The sequence below is a fragment of the Canis aureus genome, chromosome 6 (assembly GCF_053574225.1).
Source record: "Canis aureus isolate CA01 chromosome 6, VMU_Caureus_v.1.0, whole genome shotgun sequence".
In the NCBI taxonomy this organism is placed as follows: domain Eukaryota; kingdom Metazoa; phylum Chordata; class Mammalia; order Carnivora; family Canidae; genus Canis; species Canis aureus.
In genome coordinates, this window is record NC_135616.1 from 15,140,806 (window position 1) to 15,153,463 (window position 12,658).

Genomic DNA, 12,658 nt, shown 5'->3' on the forward strand with positions numbered 1-12,658 from the left:
AGAAAATGCATATAAGGGAAGGAGAGTTCATTTTGATCCACATATCTGAGATCCAGATATCTGAAGGCTTCAGCTTGGAGGAATATTTGAGTTAGCTCTTGAGGGGCAAATTTTCCAAGTGGGAAAGTGTGGGAAAAGCATTCTAAATAGAAGCAGCTATTTGCAAAGCATGGAGGAATGCAAAGGAGTGGCACATCTGAAGAATAGCCGGAAGGTTAGAGGGGCTAGATGTAGGTCATGGTGGTAGGTGGCAGTGGACAAGGCTGGAAGTGTAGGAAGGGGCTACCAAGAGCATTTTGGTGTATCAAGGAATTGGGCACTGTTTTGTCCATAGTGGAAAATCACTGACGGGCTTTAGTGAAGACAGCGTCATGACCAGATTTAAGTTGTAGAACACACTGAAAAGGATGGTTTGTACTGGGGTAGAAATAGGGAAAGAGAGATAAGCTATATGGTTTTGGCTGTTGTCTAGGCAGAAAAAGGATAATATCTTGGACTAATCGAGTGTGAGTGAGATGGATTTTAGACATGTTGAGTTTGAGGACCACCTAGGTTCAGATACTCAGAAGGCAGTCAGGAATGATCATAATTGTGACAAATCACAATAGCACAAAACCTACCATATAGTGGTTGTCGGTGTTTCAGCCACTGTGCTAGGTACTCTATATTAATATTTCTCATCATTGTAAGCAGTCCCTGAAGAAAGATCTAGAATATCATCCCCATGTGATAAACAAGCTGAAAAATAAAGAGAAATAAAGAGAAAGAGACCCTCTGAAAACAATAGCTGTATAGATTTGTTTTCTGGAGACTTCGGGAAGTAGTTTCCATTAAAGAGTAGTCTACAGGAAGGAGAAAAAATGAGTGGGAAATATCAGAAAAGGAGACAGAACATGAAAGACTCCTAACTCTGGGAAACGAACTAGGGGTGGTGGAAAGGGAGGTGGGCGGGGGGTGGGGGTGACTGGGTGACGGGCACTGAGGGGGGCGCTTGACGAAATGAGCACTGGGTATTATTCTATATGTTGGCAAATTGAACACCAATAAAAAATACATTTATATATATATATATATAAAGTAGTCTCCAGGGTGTCTGGGTGGCTCAGTCTGACTCTTGATTTTGGCTCAGGTCACGATCTCAGGGCTGTGAGATTCCCCTGTATTGTGCTCCATGCTTAGTATGGAGTCGGCTTAAAATTCTCTCCCTCTCCTTCTGCCCCTCACATGTACATGCTCTCTCTCTCTTTCTCTCAAAAAAAAAATTAATTAAAAAAAAGCAGTTTTTGAGCTCATCAATGATGGCCTGACTGCCTCAGGTGGGAAATTAACTGAGCAGTAGACAGTGGCAGTGGGGGCAGGCATCACTGTCACACCAGTCCCTTTGCTGGGACTATAATTCCATCTCCACTGGATGTTCTCCCCTCCCCCAATTCTAGTAAATGAAAGCAAAATGTAAGTCTACTTATTGAGTTGACTGTCTTGGGAGGCCACACGAATGAGCTGGAAGGTAGAAGGAGAAACAAGAGAGATCTAGAAATACAAAACGTTCTATCTTTGGATCAGTCTCTAAAAGAGTTCAGTTTAAAAGAAAGGTTTATTCTTTTATTTGGCTGGATCTTTAAACAAGCAGCTTTCTTTTTCCAAGGCCACCTTTGTGACCAGCACTGCCCATTACCAGGGTATAAACTTCTGGAGGACGTTCTAGTTGCGGCCATGGCCTCATGCCTAGAGAGAAGGCTCGACAGGATATGTGGAGTGAGTGGGTGTGCCATGACCTTAAGGCTTGGGACGAGTCCGCAGTTTGCTGAGATCCACTGTAGCCAGCCTTCTTCTGTAGGGTGAGAGACTTTACTGCTCGGTTGCCCTGAGGCAGTAACACTGAGGCTACCCACCTCTGTGATCTTTTTGCCTAAGTCCCAACTCAGTTAGGTAGTTGTGTTTGAATTATTTGTGCCAAGATTCTCTGCTGTGAGTGAATCCCATTAGTCCCCGTGCCCAACACAGGCAGGAGACCCTCAAAAAATATTTGTTGGAGGGAAATGAAAGCTTGGATCAATGCGAGGAGTAGGTTAAGTCCTTGGCTGGCTTCAGCAGAAAGGAACCCTTGGAGGAACTATAGGAGAACGAATCTGAAATTTTAGATTTCATGAGGCTCCTGAAACCAACCATCTTCCTCCTTTACGTCAATTTTACTTCAGATTGATTCAGCATCAAGGAAAGGAGAGGATTTGAAGAGGAAGAATGTAAGCTTCAAAAATTACCTTTCCCTGAAGTATTTCTTTTGTAACTATTGTGACTGCCTCTAGGAAAATAAATTGAATCTGACCCAGACTGTGACAAGGAAGAAAGTCAATGGAAAAAGGGAAGCATTTGTGGACTAAATTGAGAGGGGGAAAACCCAAACCAACCCTCTTTTTAGGGTTCAGAAGAGATTTCTCTAGTTACTTGTTAGTTCTCTGGTTGACCAGATCAGAACCTGAAATGGTAGAAAATGGCCATTTGAAAATCCTAGCCTAAAATCTCATCCTTTCTCTTTCCTTTCCACAGTGAGGCCCTGGTTTGTTTGTTTGTTTGTTTTTTCTTTTTCTTTTTCTTTTTCTTGGTATCTGCCCTTGTATAAGTTTTCTCTTGCTGCTATAATAAACATGAATGTAATGGCTAATGGCTGAAAACCAAACCTGTTATTATGCCACAGTTCCCTAGGCCAGGAGGCTAGGTGGGCTCCACTGGACTGTGCTCAAGCTGTGATGTCTGTGTCTGGGCTCCTGTCTAGAGGCTCTGCAGAAGATTCAGTGAGGTTGTTGGCAGGATCCAGTTCCCCTCGGTTGGAGGACTGAGGTCCTGTCTTCTTGCTGTCAGCCCAGCCACTCTCTACAACTAGGGGCTTCCTGCTTTCCTTCTCATGTGGTCTCCTTCATCTTCAAGCCAGTGATGGTATATCAGGTCCTTCTCCGGCTTCCATCTCTGTCTCCTTTTACCTTCCTTTTTCCTTTTTTTTCCACTAGCTAGAGAACATTTTTTGCTTTTATGGGCCCATGTGACCACACTGACCCATCTGGATGGTCTCCCCTTTTAAGGTCAACTGTGCCCCATAACATAGCATGATATGGTATTTTGTCACATTCACAGTTTCTGGCATTAGGGTGTGGGATCTTGGGGACTGTTCCTAGAAATTGAGCCCACCAAACCAACTGTTGGTATGATAACAGATGACATGAACCAGTCAAGGCTGCCTGTGGGGGTGGTGGTGGCGGGGAGGGGGCGCTGTGTGTGTCCATTTTAGCGACAGCCATTGGGAAAGAAAACCAAGAATCACTCATGCCTGTTTCCAAATGGCATGGAAGCCATTTGCCTTGTCACAAGACACCTGTTAAGTGCTTGCTTGGTTTTGCAAGTTCAAGAAAGTTTTGCAGGGGAATCCCTGGGTGGCTCAGTGGTTTAGTGCCACCTTCAGCCCAGGGTGTGACCCTGGAGACCCGGGATCGAGTCCCATGTCGGGCTCCCTGCGTGGAGCCTGCTTTTCCCTCTGCCTGTGTCTCTGCCTTTCTGTCTCTCCTCTCTGTGTCTCTCATGAATAAATAAATAAAATCTCTTTTTTTTTTTTTTAAAAAAAAAAAAGGAAAGTTTTGCAGTTCTCTTCCAAACTTTAAAAAAGGTGAATGACCTATGGGTGGATTTTTCTTCTTTTTGGTTTATTTACTTATTTGTTCACTTCATGCTAAATTCTCAGCTCTCATTTTGACCTTGCTTTTGCCAAAGGGAAACTCAGTGTAAGTAATATTGTGGTAAGTTAATTAGTTTTAGTCAAACAATATGGAACCAGGCAATAAAATTCAGGAAAGAGGCCTGTTTTGAAACTTGTGGCCTTGTCTAAATCACTAAGTGTCAATAAATCGCTTCCAAAGCAGGTGGGACACCACTTGCCTGGCCATGGCAGTCTGGTGTACTTCAGGGGACGGAGGTGATCTGGGCTCCAGAGTCACATTCTGTTAATGCCTCATCAGACCCAGTGATTCAAGCCCTTGTCTTTACATGTTATGTGTTTGGTGATGGGAGAGACAGATGCCAGTTTCCCAAGAGGGAAAAAAAGCAACTGGAAAAAAGGAAATGGCAGATTGTCAATGAGATAGCTTTTGTTTCAATTTTCCCTCCTTTGTTTTCTTTTTAAGCTGTGAATTACCGTACTTTCCCTTTTGGTGTTTTGGGCCATAGATCTTTGCATTAACCTGAACCTTTTTTTTTTTCCCCTTTTCCCTAATATTCGTCTGGAAAATACCCCTACACCTGACAGTCTTGTTTAGTGAGATCAGCTGTCCACTTCCAGACTTTTTTCGAGGGAGAGTGGCATGGTCCCATGGCAGGAGTCCAGACTGGAAGCCAGGAAAGCTGGGCCCCTTTCCCAGGCCCATCCACCACGCCTCTGCAGTGCCTCGAGCCTCCATTATCCTGCACTGGGCCTGCAGTGTGCTGGTGTGATAGCTGCAGATAAGCAAAGGGCAGCATTTATTCGGTCACAGTTCCCTGCTCTTCCATGAACCAGCCGTGTGACTTGGGCTCAATCAGTATTCCTATATATGAGCCTCAGTTTGCCCTTCTGTCAACTAGGAAAAGATATTTGCCTCGTGGGAGAAGCCAGTAGATGATAAGTACATGGAGCTTTGCCTCACAGCGCAGGCAGGATGTGGCCAGTGGCTGTCTGGGACCATGTGGAGCTGGGCAGGAGCAGGAAGGGGCCAGGTGGCGGTGTTGAGGATGAGCCGTCACACTCTGTTCCTGTTTCCTTGTGGTTTGGGACAATACCAGGGGACCCTTGCTACATCCCTGTGGCTCCTGACACTGGCAGGTCTGTTGAAGAGGGTGGCTGCCGGAGCAGAAAGGCGCAAAGGTCACAGCAGTGGGCAGGGTGGGCAGGTACGATGAGGGAGATGAAAACAGCCATTTATAGGGCTGCTACTTGGGGGTGTTTGAGTCTGTCTTGCTCTAGTACCCTGTCCCAGTATTTTCCAAAATTTTCTCTATGCAGTTTTGCTTCTGACACTGGTGGCTGTGATTTAAAAAATAGCTATATCTATATCTAGATAGAAAGATAGAAAGAAAGAAAGATAGATAGATAAATCGATCTAGATAAAAGCACACTGGACTTGGTGTCAGACCAACTGGATCTTGGATTTGAGTTTTGATTTCACCAGTTCCATGACACTGGCTAATTGACTTAATTTCTGTGTCTCTCTGGTTTGTTGTGAAGAGCACGCAGATCACAATATGTAGCTATAAATCATATAATTAGTCTTTCGTTTTCCTGTAGGACATTTTAAGGACAAGCGAAATGAAAGTGGCAGTTGGGCCAGGACATAGTGTACTCCAGGAGATACCCTGTCCTGTGAAGGAACAAGGTCAAACAAGTGAGTAGCTGAGAATGAAGGGGCCATTAGGAGGGGCCCTCCCCTTCCTGGATTTCTCCTACTAATGGACATCTATGTTTCCACTCAGAATTCCTATTCATTTGTTAGGTACAAGGCCAAGATACCAAAATAGCACTTGTGTAGGGCTGAAACTATTACTGCTCAATTGTTTCTGGGCTTCACTTCTTGCGCTCCACTCCACCTCTCCTGGAGTATCTGCGGACGTGTTGAGGATGTACTACAGGCCGGGTGATGGTGCTCGGGAGCGGTCCAAACATTACATACGGAGGCAAGAATTTTAGAGATGTTCGGAGCCAGGCACAAGCCCTGATGTCCCCCCAGCAAGCCGATCACCCCAGGCTAGTGACAGTGGAGGCTCAAATGTGCCCCGCATACTGCAGAGGCCTGGCTCATGTAGGTAAAGGAGGCCTACATGATGGATGTTCAACTTTCAACGAGGAGTTTAGAATACATTTCTGGACACACGGGGGATGTCATAGGTCGGCAGTTTGAAATTCATCACTAATGCTAACCATCAAATTCCGTTTCATAAACACACAAGTGTTTCCTAATAGACACAGCCACTGAGTTTCACGTGCTTGTAACAACTGCATCTAAGTAATGTTGGAAACACTGCAAATGTCACTTTGCGAAGGCACAGGGACTCTGTAGGACAGGCTGGGACCTTTGGGCCCACCTTCTTTTCTGTCATTTCCAATCATGTGGCCTTCAGAAAGCTCAGTCCCCTCATTTCAGTTTCCTCATCTTCAAAGTGGGGAAAATTCTGCTGAGCTTAGAGCTCATTGTGAGGAGTTAGGATCACGTGTGAAAAGGGTTAAACCCAGGTCCAGCGGGGGTGGGAATTCAAAACCTGGAATCTCTTGTAGAAAAGTGAAACGGGGTAGCCCAGGTGGCTCAGTGGTTTGGCGCCGCCTTCAGCCCAGGGTGTGATCCTGGAGACCCACGTCGGGCTCCCTGCATGGCGCCTGCTTCTCCCTCTGCCTGTGTCTCTGCCTCTCTCTCTTTGTCTCTGTCTCTATGAATAAATAAATAAAATCTTTAAAAAAATAGGTGAAACAGCATATATAGTGTTTATGACTTAGCATTTAAAGCCCCTCTCACATTTTTTCCCCTTCTTAAATGGAGAATGATGGTAAGATTTAGTAGAACTTGTAGAATTTTATTTACATAGTATCTCAGGTGATTTTCCTGTGGTGGTTTATCTTAGAAATTATGCATAAAATCACATCCATGAAATAAAGCCAGTAAAATTTGTATCATGTGCCATGTCGTGGGCTGTACATTCTACACGTAGAAGCAGCTAACACTCATTAGACCTTAGGCAGACTTTACCATTGCTGTCTCCACTTTGCAGATGACAGAACTGCATTTTGAAGTTTGGGTCATTTGACCAGGGCCACATGGGAAACGAGGGGCAGAACCAGGACTCCCAGTGAGGGTTTCATGATACCAGAGGCTGTATTCTCAGCTAAAGATGCCTACTGACTTCACTCAAAATTCACCTGTTATTGTAGCCTTGTGCTTCAGAGTACTTGCCAAGGTTGTCATGGCTACACAGAGCGAGGAGAAACTTTGCAGAGGTGACAAAAGGAATGAGAGCTATTAGTTTTGAGGTGACATGCCAAGGTCACTTTCTTCTTTCATGGCTCAACTCCCCCTTCCCACCTTCTCAGCAGATACCGCATCCTGAGAGCACCTTCTCCTCCTACTTATTCCACATTCATTTCCAAACTCCCTTCTCCTGGGCCACAGTTGGTGTGCCATCTTGCTCTTTGGAGCCCACATGACTTCAGTTATCTTGGGGTCAAGCCCAGCAGTCTCCCTAGGATGCCCGCAAGTGACCTTCACTTCCCTCCTCATCTTTTATTTTCTGTCAGTTCCTCTCAAGAATGCCCCCTTGAGTGCCCTCCATGGACACAGCCCATCCCCCCCTGCACCTTAACCAGGCAGCACCGGGCCTACTCTTGGCTCCAGCAAGCTTAGCAGGCCCTGGAGGAGGACGACCTGGCCAGGCGAGTGCTTAGGAGGCTGTCCAGAGGCAGGACTGCATGATGGAAAAGCCAAGGCCTTTGTATGCACTCATGCATTCATCCATCCATTCATCCCGATTTATTAAATACCGAGTGTTAAGAACACAACACATGGGAAAATGCTCTGCATCACTTGCCATCAGGGAAATACAAATCAAAACCACAATGAGCTACCAGTGAGAATGGTGAATCACACCAGTGAGAATGGTGAAAATTAACAAGGCAGGAAACAACAAATGTTGGAGAGGATGTGGAGAAAGGGGAACCCACTTGCACTGTTGGTGGGAATGTGAACTGGTGCAGCCACTGTGGAACACTGTGTGGAGGTTCCTCAAAGAGTTAAAAATAGATCTGTTCTACGACCCAGCAATTGCACTGCTGGGGATTTACCCCAAAGAATCAGATGCAGTGAAACGCCGGGACACCTGCACCCCGATGTTTATAGCAGCAAGGTCCACAATAGCCAAACTGTGGAAGGAGCCTCGGTGTCCATCGAAAGACGAATGGATAAAGAAGATGTGGTCTATGTATACAATGGAATATTACTCAGCCTTTAGAAATGACAAATACCCACCATTTGCTTCGACGTGGATGGAACTGGAGGGTATTATGCTGAGTGAAGTAAGTCAATCGGAGAAGGACAAACATTATATGGTCTCATTCATTTGGGGAATATAAAAAATAGTGAAAGGGAATAAAGGGGAGAGGAGAAAAATGAGTGGGGAATATCAGAAAGGGAGACAGACCATGAGAGACTCCTAACTCTGGGAAATGAACTAGGGGTGGTAGAAAGGGAGATGGGCAGGGGGTGGGGGTGATGGGCACTGAGGGGGGCACTTGATGGGATGAGCACTGGGTGTTATTCTATATATTGGCAAATTGAACACCAATAAAAAATAAATTTACAAAAAAAAGCAATTTAAAATCCCTCATCTAAAAATGAATGAATGAATGAATGAATGAATAATAATAAAAAAAAAAGAACACAACAAATTATCAGACACAGCCTGCCCTTACAGCTCAGTAGAGGGGACAGACCCAGAAACAAGACTGATGGTTCAGTGGGTAAGTCTGCATGGTGGCATTCGTAGAACACCGTGAGTGTGTGGAAGGTAATTGAGGAGGCTGAGATGGAACAAGGGGAAGGAACATGTAAAGATTCAGAGGCAAGAAGGAGTTGGTGCTTTCACAGAAATACACAGAAGGCAGTGTGTCTGGAACATTCTGTGTTGGGGGAGAGATGGCAAGAACCCCAACTCATTCTGATAGACTTGTCGGCCGCCATCCAACCTCTCCCTCGGCTGGTGTCACTGCGGAGGCCACCCAGGCAGTACCTCCCTAGATATGGGCATCACTCAACGGGAGCCCGTGTGGGGCAGGTGCACCCCGAGGCCAGCAGAAGACAGGAGGGGCTGTCTCCATTCTTAGAACCGAAGCCGCAAGGGGAGGGACCAGCTGGAGAAAGCTCCAGCTAAGAGTGTAGGAGAAGACTGTTGGATAAGAGCTGGAGACTTTGGTAGAAGACAGAGCCACTGCCACGCCCCAGCCTGGCAGAAAGATGCAGAGCACGGTGGAGAAGGGTGAGGCGTCTACTTGGAGGTAAGCAGAAGATAGCCAGCCTGGCAGACGTCAATTGTGTCCCTAACTCCACCCCGGCTGTTTATCGTCTGTACCACAGACAAGTCTCACTCAAAGCATTGTGCCAGTACACAGCGAAAACACACCACCAAGGAAGAAATATAAACTCAAAAGTAGAATCCAGATCACAGAAAACAAGAATTAAAGGTTAAGTGTGGGGAAGGGGAGAAGAAGGTGGGACGATAAAGCAAATACGTGGAGATCATTTGGACTTAAAGAGTTACCACTGTTGAGAAAGAAATAGGACTCTGAGCTTCCTGGTGGCCAAGTTTTAAAGGAAGATGAGGTCAGTTATGTGGTTTTCCTTGTGAAAGAAGTGAAAACATACTAGCTTGTATCAGAAGCTAGACTTTCTAGATCTTCGCATGAATAGGAGTTTTCTCCATTGGGGCAGCATGATTTCGAACAGACTGTGACCCTATGAACATTCCTCTAGCAAATTGAGGTCAATGCTACACATCTGGCTTCTATCTGTGTTGTTCACTGGCGGTGCTGTGATCCCTAGTGTTTGCCAGTGGTGTTCAAGCTCTGTGTCTCTCGCATGATTTCGTGTTCCTCAACATTAGGGACTGTGCTTCGTGTATCTTTTCTACCTCCCATACCACATTAGTTTGAAATTGAACCTAGTGAAAGTGTTTTGAATATTAAATATTTTCCACTATTGCGGAAATGATTTCTTACATAGACGAAGCACAGCTGGCTCTACAAGCAGGTGCTCTAGGGGCTCGGTGCACAATGGAGTTTCCACTGTCGGAGGTACTCCGGGAGACTGTGGCACCACCATCCTCATGGAACTGTGCCCCGAGATGGAAGGAACCATGAGAGTTCATCCCATTCTCAGTTTAATGTTAATGAAATACAGTTGAGACTAGTGGTACTTAGCATTTTGGCGTCAAAGACCCCTTTGAAAAGATAATGAAAACTAAGGGCTCTTGCCCCAGGAAAAGACAAAGGCAATTGTACAATTTGGGTTTAAGTTTCAGGAAACTCACACTTCTGGGAGCCCAGCCCTGGACTCAATACGGGGCTCTGGACCCCTGTTTAGAATGCCTGGTCTAAAAAAAAAAAAAAAAAAAAAAAAGAATGCCCGGCCTAACCTCTGGTCTCACTTTGTACAAAGGATTTTTCTTCTTGATATACTCTGGTCCCATTAGTGATAGACACAGAATGCTGTTCTTAGGACCAAGTTCATCCCATGGGGATGAGAGGAGCAGGCAAATTACTAACCAGACTCTTACACCCCTGCCTGCATACAAGTATTCTACAGATAGAACAGAATAAATACAACACATGGACTATTACTCAGCCATAAAAGGGAAGGAAATTCTGAGACCTGCTATACCATGGATCAACCTTGAGGACAGTATGCTAAGTGAAATAAGCCAATCAAAAAAGCATAAATATATATGATTCTACTTCTAGGAAGTACCTGGAGAAGTCAGATTCATAGCACAGAAAGTAGAATGGAGGTGGCCAGGGGCTGCGGGGAGAGAATAGGGAGTTAGCGTTCCATGAGCACGGTTTCAGTTTTCTAAGTTGAAAGTTCTGCAGAAGGACGGTGGTGATGGCTGCATGACATTGTGAACATATCTAACACTAAGAGCTCCACACTTAAAAGTGGATAGGATGGTAAATGTTGTGTCATATGCATCTTAAAACAAACAAATAAATAGGAGTTTAAAACAGTGACTGCAGCATGCTGCCTGAGGGATGTGTGGGATGGGAGGCCTAGGCTCACCTGCTAGCTGTGATGTGCTGTGGCCTCATGAAATGAGCTGCTGGGAGCCAGTTCTTTCTGCTGCTGGGTAGGCTCTCTGAGCTGTGCCAAATGGCTGTGGCATTGAAAACCAGCACCAGGAGCTCCTTGATTTGCACTGGGGTGGTTCTGCTTGGAATTGTGGACTTGTTGCAGTGTTTTCATTTCTATACTACACTCTATTACTGATGTTAACTTTTCCTACGAGACAATGGCTTGACCGTCTTCTATTTCCTGGGGCTCTATACATAATTGTAAAAGGAAAACCATAGCTGCATATGTGATTCACCATACAGGAACTCTTCATTTTATAGGACTCATTTTTTTTTTTATAACAGGAAGTAAATATGTGTTGCTAAGCTACTATGTCCATCAAAAAAAATTCATATAGTAGATTCCATTGTACTCTTTGTGTTCTGTGAGAGTTGATGATTCTTTTATGCTAATTCAGCCCTTTTGTTCTTGACCTCTTTTACCTAAAGTTAATTAGAGTTTGACCATAGTGTATTTGGTATAAACAGGAAAAAGAAAAAGGCTTGAATCCTAATTTTGCATGAGAATACAGAAGTCTTCCTTAAACTTTCTCAAAGGAATAATTTATTGGCCTACATTTTCAGTTCTGCATCTATCTATCTATCTATCTATCTATCTATCTATCTATCTATCTTCTATGGCTCAAGGAACTTGCAAACATCTGATGTAATCCTATTATTGCAAAAGAAAGAAATACAGACTGCATGAGTAAATTTTAGGAGTTGCAAGTATCTCTTCTGATCCTCTGGGGATGAGGCACCTACTTTCTACCTCTGAGAAGAATAGGGCAGATAGAGACCATTTGAAGATGCATCTTAAGACCTTTAGGCCAGAGGAAAGGAAGAACTGCAGGTAGTTATTCCTTTTTCCCAAGATTGAGATCTCAAAATAAAAATAGATATCATCGTCCATATCAGATGCTCTGACCCTCAGGCAGTGGGAAGGTCCTGATGTAATGGAATTGCTCCATCTGCATATTTAATTTATATAAACTCAAGTATGCACATATTTGATAGGTAGGGAACCATTTAAATAGAGCTGGCAATTAGGCCTGTCATTCAACCCAAGTTCCACAGAAAGACAGGAGCGGGGTACAGGAATTTCTTTGTCACAACTGGGCTTTCTTCCATGCTCTCAGTGTCAACAATTCACCCTGCTGAGGGTGATTCTAGTAGTTTTTATTCCCATAGAGCATGGCTTCTACCCGCAAGTCATCATGCTCATCTAGTGCTCAGTGGTTAGTTTCAACTCTAGGGCAAGAGCTGGCTCTACTGAGCTTCTTGGAAAAATGGGATGTCTGTCTCTAGTGTGGGTCACAAACATGGCCTTGTTCAGTCTAGCAGAGGTCATGAAGATTTGAGAGAGCCAAAAGTCATCAGGTCGTGGCCTCAAGTACTACAGTGATCATTCAGGAGACAAGTCAAATATGTATAAGATTTTAATGAAGACTGAAATGCTTTTGACTTGTGCCTGGAAGAACGGGATTATGAACATGAGCTTAGGAATTTTATGCGCTCTAGCTTCCTGCCAAAGAGGTACAGATTTCTGATGAAAAGGGGTTTCCAGGAATAATTTCGACTCTACCTGCTTTTCACCAATATATGGTCTTCTGACCCTGACTCCTATGAAAATTACAATGGTTAAGAGCATGAACTTCGGGGTCAGATTCCAAATCCTAGCTTCTCCATATTAACAAGTTAACATGTTAATTTTACTAAGCCTCAGTTTCCTCAAATGTAACAATAGTTCTTACCTAATAGGATAGTTCTGCAGATTAA

At 44.5% G+C, this 12,658-nt stretch overlaps 2 long non-coding RNA genes across 2 annotated transcripts in view; both read left to right on the forward strand.

The window, feature by feature from the left end:
- The window catches only part of LOC144315129 (uncharacterized), a 91,690-nt gene that overhangs the window by 43,371 nt on the left and 35,661 nt on the right, over positions 1-12,658 (forward strand). The gene's annotated exons all lie outside the window — the stretch shown is intronic.
- On the forward strand, positions 4,555-6,470 carry LOC144315128 (uncharacterized). The gene is made up of 2 exons (XR_013380906.1): positions 4,555-4,843; positions 5,306-6,470. It is a non-coding gene; the product is annotated as an uncharacterized LOC144315128 (long non-coding RNA).